Here is an 18,499-nt window from a genome sequence, read left to right on the forward strand (position 1 = left end):
GTATTTTTATTCCACATATATTTCTCACAATGATCAATTTATTACAGCAAACTCACAACAGTCAAATTCATGCGCAACAGAATTTTATTTGAAATTCCCGTTAAATGAAAAATCCAAAAAATGCAAGACCAATTGGGTTAGGTTCTTAACTCAACAAGTTAACTTCCAGTAGTGGAACCAACCCATTTGGTCTTGTAGTTCATGAGATATAATATTTACAAAACAACCTAACAGCAGGTCTCACAATTCAGATTTGCACAACGTTTTTGTAAAATCATAAAAGTTAACTTTTACACGTCCAAAAATTGCAAATTTATATTCTTTAGAAACTAGACTCGACCTAGTTCACTGTAGTATCAATTATCTCAACCAATTCAATTGAACATCAATAACACAATCTGTCCAGAAACTGTTTGCATCCAAACTCAACATATTAACTATCTATGGACCATAATCCGTTCATATGACCTTTAAGACACCATAATCACTATCCATGCACATCAAATACACACCACATACATGATTTGGGTTTTATTTGAATTCAATATCAAAGACACCAACGATTAACATGTAATAAAACCAATTCTATTTATCAAATCACAATCAATACATCATCTAATCACAACAAAATATATGAACACCATACATAAGATTTTCGGACCTAGGGTTTATAATTATACCTTCAAAAACACCAAAGCAAGCAAGAGGAAGGTAGAAGATGACTAGAAACGGGTGTAGGATGCTTCAGTTGTGAAAGACAAGATCAAAAATCAAGTAATATGTGTGTGTGTGAGCCGATCGCAAGGGAGACAGGGGGGGGGGGCTGCCGTCAATTGTGAGGGAGAGGAGAGAAAGAGATTAGGGTTCTACATATTATTAATAATAACAAGATGTTACACTTAATTCCCTCAACCTTCAAATGTTACTTTTCTAGCTTATTTTAACTAGTTCTTGTTTCTTGTCTAGCATCACACATAATATAATCAAATAACACATATGTTAACACATAATTGTCACATAATTATTGTTTTGACGTTTTTCGTTTATTCACCAATTGTTTGCGTCAACTCGTTTGCGTTTCGGTGCAATTCCCGAAAGACTACACATGTAGTAATTGTTCAAGCGTCATTTAAACCCTAGTTTAAATGTAATGAGGTGTGCATTATAGATTCAATGATCTAAAGTTCGAATCGACGGAGTTGAGTTAACGGAGTTAACCTGAAATTGACGAATGTCACATTTCATTACCATCCAAGGTTTGCCATCAGCTCTCATTCCTCTTTCCTTATCTTCAACTAGCTTCCCTTTCTGCGGTTTTAGCAACTCATACTTTTTCTCTTTTATACTTTCTTTCCACACAATCTTCCCAATAATTCTGGCCATATTATCATCACTTCTATTAATCAACCCCAACTTAGCCAAATCCTTCACCTCACACTCAGGCAAGGTATTCAAAGATCTCAACATCTTCTTAAAGTACTGAACCCCATCAAAACGTTTAATCACAAATAATCTCAATTGCTCATCGTACAGCCAACATATAATGCCCTTCTTCGATTCAGCATACCCTTTGATATTGTAACTTTTCTTGAACATGGTCGGAACCGCTGGCTTCTTTGTCTTAACGAACCACTGAGCGTAGCCTTCTTTCCATCTCGGCTGCTCTTCCCATTCAGACTCATCACTTTCCATATCTTGACCCACATTTGCCTTATCAACGTCTGGGATATCGTGTTCAACATTGTCATCAACAATCTCTCCCTCTTCAATCTCCCTATCAATCACAATCTCAGCTCCTATCTTTTCAATCTCCTCAACTGGTAACACATCGTCATCACCCACAACATCATCATCCCATATCTCCTCATCATCTACTACCACAACATCATCACCCCCTGATCCACCTGTTGTACCCATTGACTCCCCCTGAGATATGGAAGTCCCAAGAGTTTGTTCAGTTCTTGGCAACTCACCACCTGCACCTTTCGATGCATTGGGATCATTGTCTCTATCATGAATTTTCTTCGTTCTCAACTCATCGCCCTTGCAGCTCGTCTCCCCCTGAGATGCTAAGAACTGTTTTTAAAGCATCAAAAAGTTTACCGTGCTCAACCAGGAGGGACGATTGGATCTGATTTTCTGCAACGAGGCGCTGGATAGCTTGAGTCTGGATTAGATTTATTCTTGATTGTTCAGCCACCACCCTTTCAAGAGCCACTATCCTTTCAGAATCAGATAAGGTAGCATCAAAATCAAACCGCATATGAGAAACGTCTTGCGCATACGGTGGAGGTATTCCCAAACTAGCTGGAATATCCGAAGCAGGCTGAAAAGTAACCGCGGGTGGTATTGTGACAGATAACCCCGCAGTAGCAACTAATGTCGACTCAACAAATCTTGCAACAACCTCCGATGGAGTAAGAGTAGGAGGAGGCAAGGAAACTATCTCCAGAGTCGAAAAGTGGAACGTTGTTGGTGGAATGCCGAATAATGATGATGTAGTTATCACGGGAGCACTTGAGATTATCGGTCCTGTCACAGTCATTGACGCTGGAACCATAGTCATACCGGATAAAGCGGGTGGGGAGAAACGAACCACCCTTGAGCTTTCACCAGCTCCCGAACCTTCACCAGTTCTTACCCTTTTCGATTGACGTATCAACTGGTCTAACTCCTCCTCAAAGTCAGATTCACTGTCATCCGAGTCTTTCTTTCTTTTTCCATGTATTCTTTCCTGTGTGACCAGAATCTGTCGTGCTTCAGCAATATCATCAGCGGTGGAGTCAGAGTCAGTTCTCTCAGCACCCGCTACAAACGTAGCTACCATTGAAACATTTACACCAGAAACCTCAGCTACTGAGACTTGAACCTCTGCAGCAGGATCAACTCTCTCCATATCAAAGAACCCTTGGCCCCCAAAAGCAGCCTCAAGATCTACCTGTTCCTCCGGAGCCACAACAGGATCAGCAGGCATTGCTTGCTGTACCACAGGTGGTGGTTGAGGAACATCAGCCTGTTGCGGTGCCGGGTCCCGAAATTCATCTCTAAGAGGAGCAACATAAGCAGGGTTTATCAAGTAACCAAATAATGGAGTATGTCGTGGACAAAGCTTCGGTTTACTGCGAGCACTCGACGACCTGCATTGTGCAAAGATCCTCTTGCTTACACTCTCTACATATCGAATGGGACGGCGTTGAGGTAGCGTAGGAGCCACATTATTCAAGATCATCTGTAAGAATCTTGGGTACATTAAGAATCGTTCACGAGCAACCGCGCGTCTCTGACCATCGATTTCATAAAACACCATCGACTGAAGCTGTACGGCTTGTTGTAAGTCAGGGCGGTCATAGCAGATTGCATCGTCGCTCCCATACCGTCAGTACCAGCTTTACGACCTGACATGCACACAATCATTACGTGCATCAGAAAACGCCATTGATCCAATAAAAATCCCTTTCGCCTCTGAGTGTCTCCCAATGGACCCGAATAGCCCATTCGTAAAAATGCACCATCTCTGAATGGAGCCGGAAAGTCGGTTGGATAATTTGTAGATTCAGCTCCGAACTGCAAAGCGGCCCTGATCTGATCTGCTGAAAACTGCACCACCAGATTGTTCACTGCGGCGCGCATAACCGGAGGCTCAACTCTACAGTCATACTCTACCGTTTGCCAGAAATCTTCAATGTTCGGTAGAGAAATGGGTAGAGTTGTAGTAATAGCGTGGAAAATACGTGAGCGAACAAGGAAGGAGATGATCTCGCGATAATCATCGACACCACTAGCATCCGGATCCAACGTGATATACATGTTGTGACCCGGAAAGAACTGTCTGTTGTTATCACTGCCTTCGTCACCTCCAGCACCACCAGCTCCCGCTACAGCAGCCATATCTGCACAACAAACGGTCTAAGTTAGAATATCGACAAAGCAGATCATAACTTCGCCTGTTTATCTTTAGGCGAAGTTGTTCTCAACTTCTCCTTAGGCATAACTTCGCCTGCTGGATTTTTAATTAATTAAGTTGTCTGGTTGTTCTGAGGCGAAGTTAGGGTTAGGCGAAGTTATTCTCGACTTCGCCTAAGGTTTAACTTCGCCTGCTGCTTAATATTAATTAATTATTCTAAGTTGTTCAGGGACGAAGTTAGGATTAAGCGAAGTTATCATCAATTTCGCCTTATACTTAACTTCGCCAACTGCTTATCTTGTTGACTTAAAGGTTTTACTTGGTTATCAGGCGAAGTTAGGGTTAAGGCGAAGTTGTACTCAACTTCGCCGTATGTTTAACTTCGCCTGCACATTAGAAGGTATCATAACTTCGCCTGTTACCATGAGAAGGTCCCATGCTAGGCTTTGGTGATTTGTAACTTGTAATGTCCGTGTTACATACCACCTCAACCTTGCTGTTCGATAAATTAAAGACTCTTCTGTTGGGTGTACCAACCACATATCCGACTAAAATACCTTCATCGGCTTTCTCACCAAATTTTGAGTTCGTCTTTAATATCGTACATGGGGACCCGAATGGTTCGAGACCATTCAAGTTTGGCTTTCTACCATGAATAAGTTCATAACAAGTTTTATTTAATCTTTTAACATTTAAAACACGATTAAGGATATAATAGGCTGTGGCAACAGCTTCAGCCCAGAACACCACGGGAAGTTTAGCATCAGCCAGCATGGTTCTGGCTCCTTCGATTAGCGTTCTATTCTTCCTCTCAGCTACCCCATTTTGTTGCGGAGTATACGGGGCGCTGTACTGGTGGTCTATCCCTTTCTGTAAGCAGAACATCTCCATCTGGTAATTCTTGAACTCTATACCATTATCACTCCTGATGTACTTAACCTTTCTCCCAACAATGTTTTCAACCTTGGTAATCAAGTTAATTACCAACTGAACCGTCTCATCTTTTGCCTTCAGAAAGTATACCCAAGAGTATCGAGAGTAATCATCGGTTACTACCAAGCAGTATGACGTCCCACCTAGACTCTTTACATTCACGGGACCAAAGAGATCCATGTGAAGTAGGTCTAGTGTACTGACGATTGAGTTAACCTTCTTGGAGTGATGAGGTTTCTTGTGTTGCTTTCCCTTCTTGCACGACAAGCATTGATCTTCAAAGTTAAAATTCTTCAAGGGAACACCAAGCATCGGCCCATTCTTGACAATGTAATTCATTTTGCGAAGATGTATATGCCCCATTCTTCGGTTGTCATCTTAGTTGACCTCATATCCATTACATACGTGTTCTTTTCTCTTGGAGCTCTCATCACCACCCATGCCTCTGGTATCTTGAAACCAGGATAAAGGACGATTGCCTCATTTTTAGTAAAATGCACTGTGTAGTCTTTGTCACAAATCTGAGATACAATCAACAGATTATGCTTCAATTCTTCAACAAAATTCACCTTTTCTAACTTCATTTTTCCATTTGTCACCGTTCCAACACCAGTGATTCTACCTCCACTCTCTCCAGCGAAACTAACCCTACCACCTTGAACAGGTTTCCATTCATGTAACAAATTCTTGTTACAAGTCATGTGCCGGGAACAGCCACTGTCCATAACCTACAGATTGTTTACAGCCCTGTTCAACTGTTCATGCACAATTAAAGCAAAAGATTAAAATCTGGGGACCCAAGACCTACTGGTCTTGGGTCGATTAAATCTGTTAAACAGCATCCCGTACTTTGGTTGTCCAAAGTCAGTTTGAGGATGATTTCTGTGAGTTCTGAAAGGAAACCTTCTAGGGATTGACTATGAGGCCATCCAAACCTTAGTGAATTAACTGAATTATGATTGTAAGTTTGGTTGTTAACTGGGAAAAACTGAGATCGATTTCTGTGAAATCTTAGATTTGTCCAATGTCTGAAGTTTGGTGAGTTCGCATTCTTACCAGTATAATAATTACCATACTTTTTATACTCAGTTTTCGGAGGCCTCATTCCTCTAAATTTTCTCTGGTTTAGAAGGCAATCAGCAATAAGGTGTCCTACTTGATTGCATCTAAAACAACTCCTGTGTTCAACTTTCGTCTCAACCGTTGTTTCAGATGTTGAGGTTACATTACTACCCGTTTGTCTCACATACGGTGAGACGAACGGGTTTAGGGAAGAACTCTTTTCATCAGGCTTATATTCCTCCCCCCGTTTTAGTAATGTTACCTCTTCCTTTATCTCACCCGATTCGGATGACTTGTCCGAATTTGATGAGACAGAACTAGGAACAGAAATCTTAACATTAGGAATTGGCTTACTCGTTTCGCTTTTACTAAGTTCAGGTTCTTTAGTCGAAATTTTGACTGGAACTGTCTGATTAATCTCAACATCAGCAGATTTCTGATTACTAGGATTATAAGTATAGTTATGGTTATACGGTGGTGGAACTTCAGAAAATCCAATTCCCCCTTTGTTAACTGGGGAACGTTGAACACTTACAATGTGATCAAGCATTGCTGAGGAATTTCTAAATTGTTCAATTTTTCTATTTAGTTCCACCACTTTTATCTGGTAATCAGCTATCTGTTTATCTCTTTCAGCAATTAGTTTGGTTTTTTCTTCTAACACTTCATAACTAAGATCAATTACTTGAATTTTATCAGCTAGACTGGCTTTAAGACTTCTGATGTCCTTTTCACTAGCTTTTATTTTTACCGAGTAACTGTTTTCTCTAGTTTTAGTATAGTGATGATCTTCTTTTAACGTTTTAAATTGTGCGTCCAAACTAACAAACTGATCAGTTATTGTTTTCAATTGTTCAGACAGATTTTCACATTGTATGCAATGAAGTTCAGAACTTACCTTAGAGTGCTGATCGTTGACTTCTGCCATATAGGCTTGATTTTCTCCCGTCTCCCTCTCACTTCCTTCAGTCTCTATGTTTACCAAATTAGCCTGTTCGAACACTTCCTCAACTTGCAGGTTCTAGTTGTATCCACCATTCTGTCTAGATACCATAGCCCTGTTCTCACTACCTCCCCCATTCTGTTGTGCAGGTCTGTTCTGACTACGTTCGACTCTCTCATTTGTACATTCCTTGGCAAAGTGACCATTTTGTTGATAGTTGTAACATCTAACTTTTGATTTGTCAAACCCTGGTCTTTCTCCAACAAACTTTCTACATGTTTTCTTCATGAATCTTTTAACCCTTCTTACAATCATAGCCATCTGCCACTGCAGATCCATCTCTTCTAAATCATCAGCATCGATCTGATCATAGTCTTCATCCAAAGTGGCAGGGTCGACTATTTTACCTTTGATGTAGTTCTCGTAAGATGCAATGAAGGATGCATAGAGAGCAAACTGTTGTTCAGCTGATTTAACACTCATGGGCATCTGTGAGTAGTTGTTGGTTGGAACAGTTGACGAGAAATTCCAGTTGTTGCTTGAGGTTTTGAAGAACTACTACCTCCAGCTACGAAATATACGTCGCCATCCATATTAAGAATCACATGACCATCTCGAGTTGAGTTGGAGTTTGATTCTCCCTTTGAGTAGTAGGCAGACGATTCTGATTTTGAACTTGAACTTGAAGAGAATTTCACACCATACATTCCCGGATCCTGAACCTGATCAGTTGGTGTTTCCTTTCGAACCATGTTGAGCTCAAAATTTCGTAACTTATTGACTGTTGTTTCAAGATCAATATTGGCAAATTCTTTATCCTCTCTCATCAAAACCGTATACATTTCCCATTTCGGTGGAAGAGCATCAAGAAGTTTCTCTACTATCTCTTCTTCTTTGTATTCAATGGAGTAATTACTAAGTTCGGTCATCAAGTGATAATATCTGGTGATGATAACGTCAAGTGATTCATTTTTCAGATACTTGAATACAGAGAATTAGGTTTTTAGCAGCTTTGTTTTGGAAGCACGTATCCCCACATTACCTTCATATCGATTTTCAAGTGCTTCCCATAGCTCTCTAGCAGTTTTGTACTTCTTGAATGTATGAAGAATCTCTTGTGGAAGAGCCATTGTTATTGCTGCATGAGCTTTACTTTCTGCCTCATACATCTTCTTTTCCTCCTCTTCCATCTTATTGTACTTCTTAATCTGTTCACGACCCTCAAACAAGGCTGTAGGTGGAATGTATCCATCTTGAATGCACACCCACATCTTAGCATCTTGATATTTCACATACTGTTCAAACCGATCTTTTCAAGCAACGAAATCGGTACCCTTAAGCATTTTTGGAGCTTTAGTTGCTGAACCGGCTTCAACCTCCATTTTTACCAGTTCTTTAATGTTTATCGAAGTCATAATTGAAAGAAACACAACTCAATAACACAAGGAAAGTATAATTTTTTTTTTATTTTGAACAGTGATCACTAGGCGAAGTTATGCTTAACTTCGCTTAAGCTTAACTTCGCTTGTTTCCTCAACTTCGCTGAACCTTAACTTCGCTTGCTTCCTAAATTCGCTTGATCTATAACTTCGCTTAACCTTATAACTTCGCTTAAACCCTACGAACAGTGACGGCAACTTCGCCTGATGAACACAAGATTTTTGCAGGTTTTAATTTGACGTATTACGAGGTATGCGAAGGTGTAATGGGTTATTTTTGATAGTGGGAGATGGGTAGGACACAAAAACACAGTATTTCAACGTAAACTCGTTCCGCGAATAGTCGATCGGAACGATCTTAACACTCGTGTGATAATCCCGAACCACACAATCACGAGCAAATGCTCTGATACCAATTGTAGGTTCCTAGCCGGATCTTCACAGGAGTATCTCGTAATACGTAGGTGCGGAATCCCTACGTAACACGATACGAGCGTAAGATGTATAATACGTTAAAACCGAACACAAACACACGTTACAATACTAATAAGACACGTTGTATTGCAACACTTCAACACGTGATATTCAATCACAAAAACACGTTCTGGCAATCTTAGAAAACAAGCCGCAAGCTGAGGTTAAATACACCTCGACAACTTCTCCTAACATGTTAGGCGATGTTGTCCTAACTTCGCTAGTCCACAAGTTCGCCTACATCCCAGGCGAACTTGTGTGACACAATATCTAAAACCAAATCAAACAATCTAACTCGATTACAGACACATACAAAACACTAGATATTGAACTACTGACATCATGCACCAACATATATATATATATACATACATATATATATATATATATATATATATATATATATATGAAATATTTTTATATGGAAACTCTATGTAAATGGGTTGTCATTCTTTGGTTGGAGAGGTTGCTATTTTACTAGGTTAGAAATCTATGTGTAACACATATTGGAACGACAAAATAAAAAATACAAAATTGTGTTAAATTATTTATATATAAGTATACTAGTTTTAGAGTCCGTGTAACACACGTGATTATCTAAAATTATAAAATTACAAGTGAAGAAAATAATTACAACGTATATAAAAAAATGTATTGCATTTATGTTTGTATCTATACTAAGTCTATATAAATTAATTTTATTTATATCACAAAATGATTTTTTAAATGAACTTAATAAAGAAATGCACGTGCAAAAATGTAACCGAGAACGCTCCTTTTTATTGAAACTTTCATTGTCAGTGTCATATATGTATAATTGAAAGAATATAGGAATAAGACTTCTCATACAATAGTAGTTATTACCACTCAGCCTAAATACTGAAGAAGCGTTACCTTTATTAATATATTTATCAATTTACAACCCATAGAAGGAAAGTAAAATATTAAATTATAACGACAAATGTTCTTCAAGAACTACTTTTTTCTAATCTAAACCATGAAAAAGATTTTAATAAGTTTGACAACATAAAAAATAATATGTTAACCTATTCAATTTTGTCAATACTTTGCTTCATTTGAGTATAGTTTTGCATGACATGCTTCACATACAACATTCTGATCACCATTGAATGAAAAGTCAATACTAACACAAATGTTTCAAATTTGATACAAGTTAGAAGGATTGGTAGCCATGGGGTGGCATATCGTAAGTGTTCACTATCTATTCTTAAATTTTAATAGTCGAGGGAGAAATAATCAATTTACCAAATCCCGAACCTTTTGATTTTTTTTTTTTCAAAAATGTCCTTGAAAATAAATTTGAAACCCAGATCATGTTTAAAATTATGACTTTCATCACTTTGACATTTTAAAGTCAACACTTTGAACCTGTAACAAATTTGACGATAAATCTATTTACATTCTCAAACTTCTAAAAATACTTGGATTTATCATTGTTGACCCATAACAAATTTTAACTCATATGTAGTTAATTTAAACTGAACAATCTATTTATCAATTTTTTACTGTAAAAACTAAATTTAAGTTCCACAAAACCCGAAAACAGTCCTTATTAAAAAAACCAAGAAATTAAATATGATAAACTTTATTATATATGAAAGTGATTGATATATATTTACTAAATTAACCGAAAAAAAAATAGTTTATTAATTAACCGAAAAATAAATTGATAGATTTAAAGTATATATTAAAAATTTATAAATTTATATGTATATGACAATTTACAATAATAATAGTAATAATAAATAAATGGATTGATTTTAACAAAATGGATCAACTTTTAAGCATATATTTATGATTTATAAATTAAAAAAAATTACTTTGTATAATGAAATCATGTTCGAGTTTTATTCTTCGTTATAATCTTCTATAGTAAAATATTTATGTTCGAGTTCTTCAACACAAGAACCGTTTAACTCGGTTCTGAGCTGGACCAGAACCGTTAAAATACGGTTTGGTTCCGGTTCTTATATTTAACATTTAATGGTTTCGGTTCGGTTCCAAACCATTACACAACCCTATATTAAATATATTAGTTAAAGGTTATAATTAATTTCATATACCTTAACAAATTTGAAGAATTTGTTTTGATTGAAATCGAGGATAAGCAAATGAACTCCCGTCTCAATTATTTTGTTCTCTTGACGACAGATTATCAAACAATCGAATATGCATGTTCCGCATAATATAATCAAATTCTAATCATAGTAAAATATGTTAGTGATAACATTTGAAATTATATATTCTTTTCAATCTTTAATAAATATGATTTGTTGTTAATTTTTTTGATTTCACCAAGTATTTTGGAATATATACTAAACTAATATGTTAATATTTATTTTTATAAAAAAATATAAATATAATATAATAAAATGGAAAAGGAAAGTGAATATGGACATATATTAAAGTCAATTAAGATTTTAGTTTTTGAGAGAAAAAAGTTATGAGGTTTAACCATAAACTGACACGTGTCACAATTATTTTACTTTATTAGAATAAATAGATATTATACGGTATAAAAACTAAACATTAAACAAATATATATATATATATATATATATATATATATATATTAAAAATTCCTAAATCTCTAAATATTTTTTGTATTCAAAATTTATAGGTTTATTTGTAACTTTATCAATCTATCTATACATATATTCATGTCTTCATTTTATCTCTATGTCTTAACAAAGGATTTAGCATAGAATTGTACATAATACATGTAAATAACCATCTGTATATTTTCTAAAACTTCAATGAAATAATTCTTCCTCTCGGATTTTCTTTTCTTCATTTTTATATGTTATCGAAAAATGGATATGACTTTTGCCTCCTATTTTTTCTAGATTTTGGTTGCTTAATGTGTTATATTTTTACAATATGCTCAGATCGTGAAGAGCCTAAACAAACAAAAATCAAGAAATATGATTCATTCTACGTATTCGACGGGTTTACTTTTAAATAGATTAATACAAGTTAGCTAAATATATCTTTAATGATTAAAATAAACAAAAATACGAAGTAAAATAATGAACCGATCGAGTAAGAAAAATCATACTTCGTAATTAATATTATCAATAAAAAAATTATTATTGAATATTAATGTTTTTAAAGCAAGTTTTACCCGTTTTACGTTGGACTAAACAAAGTCATAGATTCACTTAGAGATGGTATATGAGGAGATTTGGATCTTAAAGGAGATTCACAAAAGTTATAGAATCAAATTTTACTATCTACCAAATTAAGGTAAAACCTAGGGTTGTTTACAGTCCTATTTTTAGGCCATGAGATAAACCATTATTACCGGTTATTTATTGTTGAAAACTAAAACCGAATTGTTAAACTTTAAAGAGGAACCAAACTAAATGTTACTAATGATTTGGTTCCGGTTTGTTTTGCAGTTTTGGTTCGTTGGGCCTTAACATAAGTTATTCTAAAATAATCCTAAGTTATATTGTGATGGTAGCAAAAATTAGAACGAATCAAATAAGAAGTTAAATATTATATATCAAATGTGTGGCTGGATAATAACTTAAAGAATCATTAAGAATTTTAGCTACAAAGCCAATATGCTTATTGAAAATAATAAAATTTCCACATATGCAAATATATTTATCCTAAACTTGCACAAAATCAATAAAAGTTATTAAAACATCCAAACTTATTCAAAATCATATTAACAAAGTATGGAATTGGACATATATATCACAAAATATAATATGAAATAATATGAAAAGGTAACCAAGTACAAATATACATTAGTTGGCTGCTCAAATATTCATTATATATTGTAATAACTAGGTTAGTTACCCGTGTAACACACTGGTTAAAATAAGTATTTTTTTTAAATAATAACATAATGTGAAATAAAAAAAATATATCACATATATAAAGATATATTACAGTATACAGTAAAAAATTTTATACATTACCCAATTTGGAAATAAAAAGTTGTTAGAAAATTCATAAATTATAAATTATTTCTTTGTTTTCTAAATCAAAACTTAGTTGTAAATGACTACTTTTTTAAACCAACTCGTGGACCAAAACTCATTCTAACATTAAATTGTTTTGACATGAACAATGTTTGATACTTTAACCGGTTAAAGAAACCAACCCGTTTAGCATATGTTACTTATAAAAATATAATATTAATAACTAATGCAAAATATAATTTATATTAAAAAATTATTATATTTATGATGATATTAATTCTTTTAAATTATGATGAAATTATTAAAAATTGAAAATGAAATATTAAAAAGAAAAATGTACTTAATATGAGAGAGATGGGAGAAAATTTTGTAAAAATTAATATAGTTATGACATGTGGCATTTAGAAAGTTTTATTTATTAAACTAGGTTAGTTACCCGTGTAGCACACATGTTAAAATAAGTATTTTTTTAATAATAACATAATGTAAAATACAAAAAAGATGTATCACATATATAAAGATAATATTATACCGTAAAAAAGTTACACATTACGCAATTTGAAAATAAAAAGTTGTTAGAAATTCATAAATCATAAATTATTTCTTTGTTATTTTCTATATCAAAATTTAGTTGAAAATAACTACTTTTTTAAACCAACTCATTGACCAAAAGTCATTCTAATCTTAAATTGTTTTGGCATGAACAATGTTTGATACTTTAATCGGTTAAAGAAACCCAACCGTTTCGTATTAATTACTTATAAAAATCTAATATTAATAACTAATGCAATATATTTTATATTAAGCAAATTAACATATTTACGATGGTATTAATTCTTTTAAATTAAGATGGGATTATTAAAAATTGAAAACAAAATATTAAAAAGAAATGTATTTAATATAAGAGAGAGGGGGGGAAATTTTGTAAGGATTAACTTGATGATGACATGTGACATAAGTAAACCTTTATTTATTAATCAGTATAGATAGCAGAGATTTCAACTCATTTACTTTTCCATTGGTTGACTTAAGTTACGTTTAATCAAATTATTCGAAAACAATTTCTCTTAGATACTAATATTTTTTGAAATGAAAGTTAGACAAATCTTTTATGGAAACTTACGTTAAAAAATTAATTTTGGAGAACAATTTGGATCCAAAGTGTGTTAAAAATCTCAGAAACTACCAAGTGGTTTAATTAATAAGAAAAGATTATTTTAGAGCAGTTTTTTATAGTCAACCTGAAGTGTATAAAAAAAAATTCACAATCTTCATAGTGGTTTAATCAATGAGAAAATATTATTTAAGAGCGGTTTTATATAATCACTTTTAGTATGCTATATCTAGATTAAAGCACACCACCTTTAATAAGTTCGAAAAGGACGAGTCAGGTTAACTTGCAATAATTTTTTTCTAATTATTTCATTTATAAATAATAGTGTATCAATTTTGAAGTTTTAAACAAATAAAATTCAACCTATTTGACCCAATTGAGATAGAAGTAGTGTTTTAGAAATAGGACCAGATCGCTGGTCCAACCAGAAACCGCCAAAGTCACTGGTCCAGTTACAAGCAAATAAACCAAAAAATTAAAAAATTGGTCGGTTATTCGCAAACCGTAAAACCTTTTTTACATCGAAAAAAAACTAGTTTGTATAACCTTAAATATTTTTAAATTGAGTAGTTGTACACAATAATTCTTCTATCGCCTAATAAAAAGTTTGATGCACTCTCTTTATAATTGTTTGCTACTTCTTTGATTTCTCAGAAGGAGAATGTGGGGTGGGACATAGTTTTCTTTTTAACTTAAGGTGTCAAATTGACACAAAGATAGTCCGGTTAGATATCATTTATATTTATTATATATCGTAAGGATAATGATAATGATTGAGTTGATTTTAAATGTTACGAAATATCTTTCAAGTTTCTCGTATATATGTGGTCCACGGTTAATAGTCCTAAAATATATGTGGTCATATTGCTTTAAATAGTACTTATCACACATTAAAAATCCTAAACGGCTAAGTAGGTTGTTTTTATTTTTTCATAACGTTTACAATCTTTGTTGGAAAAATATTTCTTATGAAGCATTACAAGAGTAAAGAATAATAAGAGTTTCGAGTTAGAGATATATCATTGTTTTGGACAAAAATCTGTTAAGGATAATGTATCCAAATCTGTTATGTGAGGTTTAGTGCTAAAGTGATAACAGCGATTATATGAACGAAATAGAGATGAACACCGTGATTTGATCACGAGGGAAAAAGCCCTTAACCAAGATAGTCTTACTTCGGTCAAAACTTATCGAGGTAATCTTTGAAGAAATGACGCCGGTTAAGGATTAATAAACTAATCTTTGGTCAAGTCACTTCACTCAAGGATCAACAAGGTAACCTTTGGTTGATGAGTATATGATTATCGTGGTCTCCGGCACAAAAAACCCTCGGACGGTGAAAACTATCACCGTCGATTATATTGATAAATAAAAAGGGGGTTACAAGTGTCTGTGGAGTATATGATCGATATTACAATGTAAACTAGTGTATAGAGAGAATTATTGAATCTGCTCTAGTGTGTGTGAAAGTACAAGTGTCTTTTCTATTCGATCATTACTCGATTAAATAAGAAAATATCAATAACAACATTTCCTATCTATCCGGAAGTCTTCCACCTAGCCGCTCCACGACCTTTGACCACGTGCCAATTACCACCCAGTAGCGAAATAAGCGGAAGAATGAGTCACACAGCCGTTGATGATATTTAACCTTCAATCTTCTAGAGAGTTTGTCCATAATCAGCTATGTTGAATTAGGATCCTAGATCCATGTTCCAGCTATAGAATGTCCCATGAGGATAATTGATGCACATTTGTCTTAAACTTGATATACCTGTCTAACATATCACCATACTAAACGCAATCATTAGTAAACAAACAATACCGAGGATCATGGATCCTTTATATCCTGACATACATTTCAAGGATAAACTATCCATAAGACAGTTAGGGATAAAGGATCCTCAGTATAAAAATCGTGGCCTAATAATTGCCCCCAAAATGGCGGGTGACAGTGGAGCACAGCTGTCATTTTGAAATTCAAAATCCTGCAAAATAGTAGATGATTAGATGTGTGTCAGGCGGTTGATATTCACAAACCATAATTACAAGCCGCCTATATATGTGATAATTATAATCCTTTTATAATCACACACTTTAATCGTCTCTCAGGTATCCTTTCATCTTTTTATTTATCTTTATTCGATATGTCGACTGCTTCTACATCTTCTTCCTCCTTCTTTTTCCTTCATGATGAACTATATTCGCAAAACATCCTTCAATCACCTTCTTCCGAAGTCTGTAAATTCACAGACTCGGAAGTTGATGAGATTCGATCATGTTTTCCAATCAACACAGTTTTCCGACCTTTCAATTCCACAGCTCGCAGTGATAGCATCTCGAAAACCTAGGTTTGCTTTCCGGCCCAACCGTTTCTCATAGGTTATAAGTACCCGTTCCCCAATTTCACTCAAAGGTTCTTCAACTTGGCAGGAATTTTTTATATTCAGGCTATGCCAATGTTGTGGAGAGTCCTTCACACCATAGAAAGGATTACCGTAGAGGAGGGAATCGAGTTTGGCTTAGCGGAACTAGCGGGGTGAAGGGTTTGGATGGAACTGAAGGTAGAAACCAGGCAACGATGGGCGATGAGGGATACGAAAGATAAGGCCCGAGCCTGTTTTATTTTTCTTTTATGATGTTTTTAATGAACAAGTACTATGGTCTGTAATAAACAATAGTATTTAGGATAAAGGATCTATGATCCTTAAGACAATCTGCGTAGGTGACAAAGGTGGAGGGATCCTCTCTTTGTGAGGATGAAGCCTTTGTTGCCCCTGTTTTTAATTTTCCTGCACTTTTAAACTGTTAGTAACTCTTACTTAACCCGGATGGATGGTCCATCATTTCGTATGGTGAAATCCGGGTTAAGAATTTTGGATAAGTCCTTGTGGCTTATTTTAATCAATATATAAATATTTTGACTATCTACCTGTTATTTATTTTCAAAAACTCGTTGCATATAAGTTTAGCATTGTTGACAGTTTGGTAAATAATCTTGAATAATAGATTTTTAGGATATAAGATCTTTAAAAATCTTTTAGAATAGAATATCCTTAATTAATCAATAAAATTTATATAAGGAAGATTTTAGGATAAAATATCCGGAAATTAGCTAAAGACTTTAGTAATCAAATAACTATTTTTAAAAGATTAGCCTTTCTAACCGGAATATCCAAAGTTATAATAAATATCAAACTTAAGTTAATCAATAAAGATCATACCAGAAGGTCTATATAGACCTAAGTTACCAGAGGTATTGAACTCTTAATGTTCCTCACCAGAGTAGCTTTAGGATCCTGGATCCTTAGTTTCTTGATTTTCAGTAAGAACTTAGAAAATTTGCTGCAAATAATTCATGTTATTAATTGGGGTTAAACCCGTTAAACTGGGGACAAGCCCAACAAATATTTTGGGGATAAGCCCGTGCAACTGGGGACAAGCCCGTGTAATATAGGGACAAGCCCGTGTAACTGGGGACAAGCCCAATAAACTGGGGACAAGCCCTACTGGGGACAAGCCCAAAGATACGGATGTTAACTGGGGTCTCGCCCGAACCGGGATTTAGCCCAAACGTGAGATAACGTGAAAACGTTATAAACCGGAGGTATGGTACGTCTACCATAATTCATAGGATCCTCCATATAGCCGGTGACAACGAAATTGTCAGCCACTAAGCGTGTACTGGTCCCGCTGCCCCGAACTATTCGTTGGATAGCGTGCGCAACTGGCAATCGTGAGAAAGGTGAAAACCTTTAAACCTTAGGGGATATGACCATCTGGGATCAAATCCAAACGTGGGCAAGGCCAAGGGAAATAGTAAAGTACCTTAAATGCAACGGAGAGGTGGCCAACCTCTTGAACATCAAATGACTCGTTACAATCCTGCATGGTTACTCAAAACTTGGAAAAGATAAAATGTTAAGAATACATTATCCTTAAATTAATAATAATAATTCAGATAGAATAATAGATCAGAAAGATGTACCGCTTTAAGGATCCTTGATCCTTTTTCTGGATAATATATCCTCTCAGGATAGCGGATCCTGATTAGAAAAAATATTTCTTGAGATGAATGGCATTCCAAGCTCTTGGTAACATGTTGCCTTCCATTGTGAGCAAATGATATGCCCCCTTTCCTGCTTCCGACTCAATTTGATAAGGTCCTTCCCATTTGGGCGCTAGTTTCCCATCAGCCAGATTTGTTGTGTTTTGGAAGGCTTTCCTCAATACTAGATCTCCTTCTTGAAACCTTCTAATTCTGATATTTTTGTTATATGCCCCAGCTACCCTTTATTGATAAGCCGCCATTCTGATTCTTGCTATGTCTATGAGTTCTTCTGTAGTATCCAAGTCTTCAAGAAGGATTTCTTCATTGGCTTCAGGATCACGGATGCTTGTTCTTGCTGTAGGAACCAACATTTCTGTAGGAATAACAGCTTCTGATCCAAACACCAAAGAGAAGGGTGTTTGTCCTGTTGCATTTTTGGGTGTAGTCCTGTCTGCCCAAAGAACGTAAGGAAGTTCTTCAGCCCATTTTCCCTTCTTCGATCCTAGCTTCTTCTTTAGATTGTTGATGATGATCTTGTTGCTAGACTCTGCTTGACCATTAGCTTGAGGGTGAACTGGAGTGGAAGTAATCATTTTGATGCCCCAACTGTCACAAAATTTAGT

This window comes from Bidens hawaiensis, unplaced genomic scaffold (assembly GCF_021521415.1).
Source record: "Bidens hawaiensis isolate Kalapana, Puna unplaced genomic scaffold, B.hawaiensis_p1.1 tig00035626_1, whole genome shotgun sequence".
NCBI classification, from domain to species: Eukaryota; Viridiplantae; Streptophyta; class Magnoliopsida; order Asterales; family Asteraceae; genus Bidens; species Bidens hawaiensis.